The following is an 11,014-nucleotide window of genomic DNA, read 5'->3' as shown; positions in this document are numbered from 1 at the left end:
GCAAATCAACTTACTTACACTGCAGATCATGCACAAAGTGTGAGTATTTCGCATGAAAATAACAAAGACCTCTCACAAAAGAGGAAAGACTGAAAAAAGAGGGATTTAAGACCTTTTCCATTACAATGTGCCTGGACTAAGTAAATTATGTTAATCACAACCACTATTGTGGTGATAATTGTTCTGTGGTTATGAGGGGAAGGAATCTTTGTTCCCTCCCACTTCACGTTCTTCCTTGAGTAAAGTTAGAGACCCTGTCTGTTTACCAAAGCCTAATTTACACACTATCTAAATTTGGGGGTGGAGCAAACAGAGAGAGAGAGTGGGGTGGGGCTGGGAAGAAAAGGGAGGGCAGAGAAGGGTATAGGAAGGAGAAATAAGGAAGAAGGGTATGAGAAGGAGAAAGGAGGGAGAAAGGAGAGAGAAGGGTATGAGAAGATAAAAGAGATATACCCGGTAGAAGAGGATGAGAAGGAGAAATGAGGAACCTGGGGGAGAAAGGAGGAGCAAGGAGGGAGAAAGGAGGAGCAAGGAGGGAGAAGGAGGGAGGAGGGAGGAGGGAGAAGGTGGCAATGAGTTGTGGACATGGACAGAAACAAAAGGGAAAGAGAGATGAATAAGGAAAGGGGTCCAATGAGGGGACGAAGAAAAAGATAAGCAGGAAACATGAATGAGCCTGTCCTGATCTTTGAAAAATAGTTAGCTCCGTAAAGATGGAACCAGGAAAGAAATAAAGAAAGAAAAAATCATCAATGTAACTCAAAAAAGTGGCATGCAAACACTGCCAGTGTCAATTCAAATCAAATACTGAGATGAAAATTGGAGACAAAAATATCAATAGCATTGATACTAGTATCATACTAGAGAAATTCATAAGGCGAGATCTCTATTTAAGGGAACACGAGAGAAGAGAGAAACTCTTTTTCACCCTATCTCAACCTTTTGAATCCAATGCAAAGTTTGCACTTTGCTTTACCCCCATAGAACCGATGAATGGAGCTATGGCACCGGCTCTTGGAACAGGCCGGAGAAAAATCAATGAAACCTTTCTCACAGTCGGAACCCAACAATGAGGAGGCTGGCCCACACTCTTAATCTGTTCAAACATTTTCTCAAATTAGGTTGAGCTAGTTCAACTTGCTTTTTGTCCAGTATTTTTTGGAGGTTGCAATGTCATGCTTGGTCCCAAAAGATCCTTTTCCAATAATGATGTACCGGTAGATATTTACAGTTCGTAGAACATATGAGAAGATAATGAATTGTGTATGAAATGATATCTTGCTGAGGTATAACACGACAATGATACACATTTAGGACTACCGGTAAATTATAACCAATACTTGGAACTGTATGGGTAAATGTGTTTGATATGGCATGTATATGAAATTAAGATCATATCATATTGTTAAAGGAGGAATCAATACACATCAAAAGGCCTAATATATAAGACAATTAAATAACTACTGCTTACATGTACATTCCAATGTAAAACAAGATGAATTAAATTTCAAATATACAAAACAAAAAAGCAATCTTACTTTTCAAAGGAGAAACATAATTTCCCACCCTTTCAACATTCATTTCAAAGAACACATTTCAAATTGTTCTATCATAGCAATAGAGGTCTACATGACTTCTAAATGTTAATGTTCTTGAAAAAAGGACACACAAAGTGCATGTACATGTAAATGTATTTTTCTCTACATAACCTAGCCCATCCTTGAAATTAATGGAAAGGGTTGAATGTCCTCAAGCCGAAGACCAAACTCAATCAGCAAAATAAGGAATGCTCACCTGTTAATCTATTAAAATGACTCTGTCAGATTAACATCAACTTGAGAAGAAAATGCTAACTTAAATGGAGAATTTGTTAAAAATTGTCATGAATAAACTTTGAGTGTTGGCCTCCTCGTGAACCAAAAACAGCAAAAATAAGAAAGAAACGTGAGGGGACAGAGACATTAGTTGTTAGTTTGTATGCATATCCAACCACCATGAACCAATTTCATTTCATCTGCACAATATGCGAGGATTCACTTATTTTGAGCCAAAACGACAATTTCCGCTCTAACCATACAAAGTTCAAACCACAACGAATTGTTCAAATGAGAATAGAACTTTAAAAGTATGAAATGGACCATGAACACCGTGAAGCACGTTTTTTCAGAAGACTCTGTTTTGCCCCAGGCCCGGCTCTCTGAGCTCTAGCTAGCTCCCTGGCTGGCTTTCCAAAACTTCTATGACCTCAAAAATTCTAATGGGGTTCAGTTTTATACTCAGCACACGTGCATGACAAAACAAGGATGGAACCACACTCACAATCACGCACATCTAAACTGATTTAAAGACGAGATAATCACAAACATTAATCATACTTTAAAGTGCACATGAATAAAATGACATTGATAAAAAGGATTATTTCTTCGTAAGTTGGTTTCAAAGTGATATTAGATGAAAGAGAGAGATGGAATTTAGGGCTTACCGCGAGGGTTGAATACGTTTGCATCGTCGCCTTGCTGGGCCTCCACCGGGCGGGAAACCAAGCTCGACAGGGCAACAGCGGCACAGAAGAGCGGAATTACCTCCAACTTCAATTCCATCTTCCTAAATCGAGGCTGCATCTCCAACTAGCAGCCCCTTTTTTGCTCCACCACGGCGTCAAATGTCCGTGGTAAGATCAATGCAAGCACAGATCCACTGGAAAACTAAGCACGCAAGATAAATAATTCCGTGTCTGGTTAAAACTCCAAAAGTTATCCTGAGATCTGGTTATCCTATTGGAATTCCCAGGTAAGGTTATCCATAACCGCAGAAGAAGAAAAAACTGGGTACCGTTCACCTGCACACGTCAAACCGTACGACAGCACGGGCATGCAGCCAAGTTGCACAATAACCGAATTCAGCAATCGAACCCTCCGTACACACAGTTTTAGGTTGATGATCTCGGGCGGACTTGGGACAGGTTTTTTGAAGTGTCCGCGAAGTTTGTGTGATCAATGTGGTGATAGCATGGACGACTCCATCTCAATAGTAGGGGTGCAAAGATACCATAACTGGGTGCGTGAATTCAAGGAGCTTCAAATTCACTTTAATCATAATCACAATCTTTAGAATGTACACTCTATTACTATTAGTACTACCACTTAATGTATAACGCTTTTAAAAGCTTTAACTGCATCGGAGATAATTATACCTTTTTGTCTTGATACAAACTATATTTCGAGATTGAAAATCACTCAATATTGTATATAATCCCTGCCGATGTTTTAAAAGATTTGCCAAATATTGGAGAGTTGTAATGGGCCACAGGCACAGGAATGATGATTGCCCTGGAGTATTGTTAAAGTTTTTATTTGACCCCCCCCCCCTCCTCTTCCTCATTGTGTTACAAGGAGAGGCCTTTTCTTCTTCTTCTTCTTCTTCTTCTTCTTCTTCTTCTTCTTCTTCTTCATCTTCTCCTTCTTCTTCTTCTTCTTCTTCTTTCTCTTCTTTTTTATTCCCTTATGTTTTGTGTTTGGTAAACCTGAAAATGCAAAAAAATTCTGCATATATCCCTATAATATCCCTCCTTTTATGAGACAGAATTTGCCGACACACCCCTAAACAGTTTGAAGGCCCCCCCCCCCCCCCACCCTCCCCCCCCCCCCCAAAAAAAGGAAACTCTGTAGAGTGTCTAAAGCAGTTAAGGTTTAAAGAAAAACACCCTCCCCATTTAGAAGATTCCACTGTTTATCAATGTGTGGACACGCCCTTGGTATGAGTGATAGCTTGAATTTCTTGATACAGTGAATCTCTTATTTTCAATTTTTAAATACATTCTTGTACAGGTTGGCCTATAGATCTTATGTTACATGCATGTGGGCAAGATTTTTTTAAAGAAAAAAAAAAGGTTTCAATGAAGCAGGTCGGAACCTATGACGATGTACCCTTACCCCTCCCCCCCCCCCCCCTCATGTCAACCAGGGCCCCGTCTTACAAAGAGTTGATATCAATCGTAAGTTATTTGCGATTGATATCAATCGTAACTATGTACATAAGAGATAGGAGACTGCAAACTTGCGATTGATTGGAGGACTTACGATTGATTTGGATCGATCGTAACTCTTTGTAAGACGGGGCCCAGGTGTTCCGAACTGTTTTTGAATTTGTTTGTTTATTCTTTGCTAAGGTTTTTGTATGACTAGGGGTTTATTAAAAGCAATTTTTGTTTTCAAATGACATGACGCAGGACGCCAGTGCACATTGTATCGCAAGCTCTGTACTCAATTTTCTCTATTTAAGAGAGAAGCAAAGAAATGTGTCTATAGTTTTAGAGAGTCTCTTATCCTGCTTATTCAGCGCCCTACACAAGAATTGGCCGGTGGATACTCTGAAAAGAATTGGGTCATTCTGTACCTCAACATCCCATCCCAGTATGTTTCTTGCATACACCCCTTTTAGATAATAGCACCTTCCCATTGAGCACCATTTCCGCTCAGTAGAGTTATCATAAATTTATGATGCACCTGCGACAAAAAGTCACTGACTTTCGTTCGCGTGGGAACCCAACTTTTGTAAGTTCATTCATGGAGACAAAAAACCGATATTATTGTATTGGTGTAACATGAATAAATCCTTTTATTTCGCTCCTAATTCATTACCCCCATTGTGGTATACAGAGGGGTTTTTTATGAATGAAATGTCTCAACACTGTTTTTATCAATTTCTAAACCTGTTTTGATGGAGTTTCTCATTACGAAATGATTGATTAATTATAAGTTTGGCATCCATTGTGCGTTGGGACTATAGTAGCATATGTAGGCATATGTGTCACGACTTTTACTAGCTTTGTAAGACTAGATTGTTTTCTGTCAATTACAAGCTGTTTCTTCTGACCATTTGCCAACTTGACCACGAAATATTATATGACAAATAGTTCATGACGAGTAGAGAAACCAGAAAATGCACCTAAAATTATTAAACTCTCCATAATTCTCCAGCTTACTGAAAACGCATTTATAATTTGTTTCCCACTTCCCTGTTGAATCTAGCTTGGTTTTAAAAAGATTTAAATGTACTTGTTTACAAATATAAATAAATAACAATGTCAATTGGAAAGGTTTACTCTGCATTTGAAAACTTAAAACATGAAAATATGACCATGAATAAATGGTGTTATCGTACAATGAAAGAATAACGTACAGTAATCACTATAAACTAACATCAAAGTACAGTGAAATCTTGAATTATGAGATTTTACTTTGATTTGGTCCTAAAAACATAACGGTATGATAATGATGATGATGATGGTGGTGATGATGATTATCATGATGATGATGGTGATGATAATGATGACAATGATGATGACGATGATGATGATGATGATGATGATGATGATGATGTTGATGATGAGGACGATGGCTCAGAGCATTTACATGTGCCATTTCTGTTTTTTTAAACACTCTCGTTATATTTCGAAATAAGGCAGCATATGGGTCGGTGTTAATATCCAACACACAGCGAGAGCACTTAACTGCATGTAAAGCTTGGACATTAACACTTGTAGGAATATTGATTTTTGTGGAATCTGGTATAAGGCTTTGTGAGGGATTCTCTTTCTTATGTGTAACAATGCTTCAATAAACGATACGTGAGAAATAGAATGGGCCTACAGATCGGTACATGGTACATTGTAAAATGTATCGATGTTAAAGGGAATCATTCTTTATCTTTCCTTTTTGTTCATTTTACTTTCTTACTTTCTTCTTCTTCTTCTTCCTTTTTTCTTTTTTCCTTCTTTTTCCTTCTTTTCCTTCTTTTCCTTCTTCTTCTTCTTCTTTCCTTCTTTTCCTTCTTTTCATTCTTCTTCTTCTTTCCTTCTTTTCCTTCTTCTTTTTCTTCTTTTATTCTTTCCTTCTTCTCCTTCTCCTCCTCCTCCTCCTCCTTCTTCTTCTTCTTCTTCTTCCTCCTCCTCCTCCTCCTCCTCTTCTTCTTCTTCTTTTCCTCCTCCAGACCTCCTTCTTCTTTGTCTCCCCTCTTCTTCCTTCTTAGTTCTTCATTTTCTATTTCCTATTCTGACAATGTTCTTCCTTTTGTTATTCTTCTGTAATTCCTGTTCTTTAAACTGTTCATATTTTCATTCAGCTCGTCTGCTTTTTTTCTAACATAAGTCATTAACCGTCATGGTGCACCTTCTTCTTCTCCTGCTCCCATACAGTCTTATTTTTCTTCATCTAATTGTTATTATTGTTATTCATATTCTTCTCCTTGATCTCCCTTCTTCTTCTTCTTCTTCTTCTTCTTCTTCTTCTTCTTCTTCTTCTTCTTCTTCTTTTTCATCATCTTCTTCTTCTTCTTCTTCTTCTTCTTCTTCGTCGTCGTCGCTGTCGTCGTCGTTGTCTTCTTCTTCTTCGTCGTCGTCGTCGTCGTTGTCGTCGTTGTCTTCTTCTTCTTCGTCGTCGTCTTCGTCGTTGTCTTCTTCTTCTTTTTCTTCTTTCCCTTTTAATGTATTACCTTCTTCAATGTCCATTTCACCTCCTTCTCACTCTTCTTCCCTATATGCACATACAAGTGGCGGTGTCTTTTCGTTCTATTGTTACAGAAGAGGAAATCGACTTTCGACCCCAACAGATGGGCAGAGTTAAAACATCGATTTAATTGCTTGTAACTTCTTTCATCTTTTCATGTTCTTTCTTACAGTCTTCGCACCTGATTGCTCCAGTGGCTCTACTTAAATTGAACGAGCTCACCTATAAATGGCTACTTTAGTGATCTATAGATTTTTTTAGGCTAATGTTAGTCTGGGCATGGACCTACATTCCTACAAGGTCCAGGGCAACATAACGACGGGCGGCAAGTTAAGAAAGTTATCACACCCGAACCATGAGAATATACAGGATTTAAAAAAAAAAAATTAATAACTACTTTTGAAAGGATTTTGTTATGGTTGAACCAATGAGTGACTAGAAAAGTTTGACCAGTAACTCACTGAAACAATCTAAATCCTAGATATCGGAAGGAACACACTGAAAATTCCGCTGGCTCCAAGATTTTTTTTTTCTGACTTGTTTTCAATTACAAGATCGAACACGCGATCTTTATTTACAGGGTGCAAGCCCAAAAATTCTTTACAAAAAATGAAACTATTCCCATGCAGGACGCCTAATATTCAAAGATATTGTTCTAACGGTGGACTGATGAATATCAATAAGTCACAATAAGCCAGGAGAGCTGAGGTATTTGTTTCCAGTTCATCGTAAAAGTGTCATGGACCAGTGATGGCCTGGTGGTAGAGTCGATTCCCGACAAGCAGTCGATGGCAGGTTCAAATCCTGCTGGTTCCAAATATTCTGGATTAATGTGGTGATGATGATGATGATGTCTCTGATACGGGATTCGGAGATCGTATATGACTTTGGTTGACAGGGGATGGGAACGGTGGTAGAGGGGTGGTGGTGGTGGTGGTGGTGGTGATAATGGTGGTAGTGCTGGTGGTGGAGGGGTGATGATGGTGATGGTGGTGGTGGAAGGGTTGATGGTGATGATGATAGTGGTGGTGGTGGTGGTGGTGGTGGTGGTGGTGGTAGTGATGGCGGTAATATCAATGGTGACCATGGGTTGGTGTTGATATTGTGACGCTCGCTGTGGTGGTGGTGGTGGTGGTGGTGGTGGTGGTGGTGGTGGTGGTGGTTGTGATGGTGGTGGTGGTGGTGGTGGTGGAGGTGGTGGTGGTGGGAGTGGTAAGAGTTTGGACAGCCATGGTGACCCTGGTGATGTTGGCGGTGATTGTGGAAGTGGTTGTGGTGGTGATGGTGATGGTGATGATGATGGCGCTGATGATGATGACGATTGTGATGGAGATGATGATGGTGTTGATACTGGTAGTGCCGTGGTGGATAATGCTCGCGGTCGTTGGCGCGGTCGTTGCGCTGTAGCTGCTTCTTCTGCTCCTAACGATGATAGTGGTGGCGGCCATGTTGGTATATCCAACCCCTTCCTTCAAACACATTGCCCATTTTCCAATAAATATTATATAGGCCTATATGTCATCATCATCACAATCGTTTCGCAATTTGTTGCTCCATTTGAGATCCGTATATAAACGAATCATTTGTTTCGACCATGTCGTTTCACGCAAACGACATGAGTGTGTGTGAAGATGGAACATAGACTGACATGCACCATTACACCTTAAACAAGATATGTGGTCATGCATGTCATGAGATCGAATCATTCTTTTCATATCACTTGTAATCAAATCGATAACACCTCCTGTCGATCAATATTTCATTGATATCGTTCTTGTGACGGGTGAAGATATTTTCACGGATCATCTCCTTTTGTTGTAACTGTGAATTAACTTTGATGGAAGACAGGTTAACGATTTAAAGATCCATTATGGAACACAAGTCAAATCTCATTCGGGAGGAACGATAACAATATATTCAAATTCATTTCCAACAAGTCAGAAGGACTTTCGACTAATAGTTATATGGAGTTACTTTTACAAACAAATATTTAATGCAAGACTCCCGTGGCCAGGTAAATACGTAGTCCTTTGTATATCTGATTTCATCCCATTGCGTGTGTTTGGTTTGTTGCTTATTAAATATACCGCTACAATGATTTGGCATTACAGGTATGACTGCATGTAATCAAAAATCCTTTGATACCTTGAAATAACAATGTATCCATTTTTGTAATCAGGTGTGTGGATTCAATCAGGCCAAACGAAACATTCAATGCCTAGAAACCTTTCAGAAACATGTTTAAAAAACGGTTTTTTTTTTTTTTACTCAGACTTACTTATGTTGTTAACATAGAGAGATTTGTGTATTTTGTTTTGTATAGCGCCTTGACTCTCAGTTATTAGATAAGTCCGCTTTATAAGTATATTATGCTTGGGCTGTGAGTGGGTTGCCCGGTCACCCAATATTTGTTTAGAATTGAATTGAATTTGAATTTGAATTTATTAAAAACAACACATCACAATAATGACAGTACATATGAACAAGCATACAATGCAAAAAATAATACTGATATTACATGTATACATAACATAAGAGTAATGTCGATTGAACTGTAATGGTTTAAAAACGATATTTAGACATAGTACATCTGCATACTATTACGTAAATATGTGTATTACTATATTTAGGTGAAGTTGTTAATGCGAACTAGAAGTTAGCACAAGTGGTAGTCGAGCCTAGTTCCATTCTTTGGCAAGATTTTTTTCTGTAAATTTGTTTATACATATGAATTACCTGTAACAGAGTTTGCCCCTCCCTCGCCCTGCATATTGATCAATACTTATTATTATATCCATTCTCTCTTGGTAAAGTACCCTATATAGTATTAGCAAAACTAGAGGGAAAATGTGAAAGCCACATCATTCTTCTTCTTCTTTTTCTTCTTCAAGATAATCTGCCTCTTTCAATTCTGAAGATTCTTGCAGATACTGCATCTATGAAACAAGGGGAGGGCACGTTAATACAACGCAGGCTTCAGTTATCCGCCTGGGTGGGATTCGAGCCCGAGATCTTTGGTTCGACAGGCAGACGCTTTACCGACTGAGCCAAATCGCCTCCTGCTTTTTAAAGTTTGTTTTTGTTTGTTTGTTTGTTTTAAATCCCGTTTTAAACACACACGATACCCTTTTTCAGACTTAATTTACCCTTTGAACTTGGAAACGTAATTATATAATAATAATAATAATAATAATAATATTGAGTATTTATAATGCGCCAACTCCACATGACTAATGTGTTCGAGGCGCATGGAGAAGAAAAACTATAAGTACACAAAAATACACACAAAAATTAACAACGACAATGTGAAAGTAAAACTAAATCTACTCGAAAGCCGCTTTGAACAAATGAGTTTTGAGGGCATGTTTAAAGCAATCTACACTTGAAATATATCAGTTCTCATCCTGCAAAATACATGCATTTGCTTAATTATAGTTTATTGCAAACGACAAAAAGTACACGGTTTTCCTCTTAGGTATATTCATCGGGAAAGGAACTTGCACTCGATTTTGTAAACAGTTCAATAGGGAGATACCACGACAGACCGTTATTCTCTTCGTTGTTTTTAATGTCCTTTTTATGCCATTTATTGCCCGTTAGAGTCATTACGTCCTTTATACGAATCCGTTGAAGGTAATAAGAACGCATTACGAGATAATCTGTTGTAATCCCTTTCGAATTTATCTCTCTAATCCCCTTCTTCTCAAAAGGATTACATGTAACTGGTTGGGGCCATTGGAAAGGATACTCACTTAAAGCGGCTTAACGAGACTACTTTTGTGTGATTTAATGTATTTTAATTCTCATGTTATGTAGCCTTCTGACGTTAAATTGTATGGGCAGTGTAATGTCGTCCGTATACAAATGGTCCATATGAGGCAAGTCTATATAAAGGAAATTTGTATACACATTGATCTACACAAGACTATACTACTACAGCTCACAGTATCTTATTTCTTTTGGGGCATAATATCCTAAATGATGTATTATGATGATCCCACATCTGTTATCAACTTTACATCAAACTCAACGCAATTGTTTTCTTCGGTTGTTAAGAAAGGGATTGCCCCTCCCCTTCTGTAGCTTAGTTTGTTTCCATCCCTTGTATAAAAATTACATTCTTTTTATTCACCTTGCCATATCGTTAATGTATGTATTTTGTTGACTATAGGGCCCCCGCTCACAAGCTTAGCTTCTACAGGGGTCCTAAAACCATTCACTTAATGATGTAATCAAGTTATTATATGTTGATTAATGTACTATTACCAGTCTCTTTTTCATGTAAAAGATTATATCATGTTTAGTGTGGTTTTGAATAAATGAACTTGAACTTGAACTTGAACTTGAACTTGAACTTGAACTTCCCAACATCCCCCACGTTTGTAATGCAGCTAGCTGCAAATGAGCAAAATTTCATGACGAAAATTAAAATGGTTTAGCGCCATCTACGCTCACAGCACTATAACCAACTCGAAAAAGTTTGTTTATTAATCGTCTGCGATCAGCTG

The sequence above is a fragment of the Strongylocentrotus purpuratus genome, unplaced genomic scaffold (genome assembly GCF_000002235.5).
Source record: "Strongylocentrotus purpuratus isolate Spur 01 unplaced genomic scaffold, Spur_5.0 spur5_scaffold_13, whole genome shotgun sequence".
Classification (NCBI taxonomy): domain Eukaryota; kingdom Metazoa; phylum Echinodermata; class Echinoidea; order Camarodonta; family Strongylocentrotidae; genus Strongylocentrotus; species Strongylocentrotus purpuratus.
The sequence above is the reverse complement of the archived record's forward strand: the minus strand, read 5'-3'. Positions refer to the sequence as shown.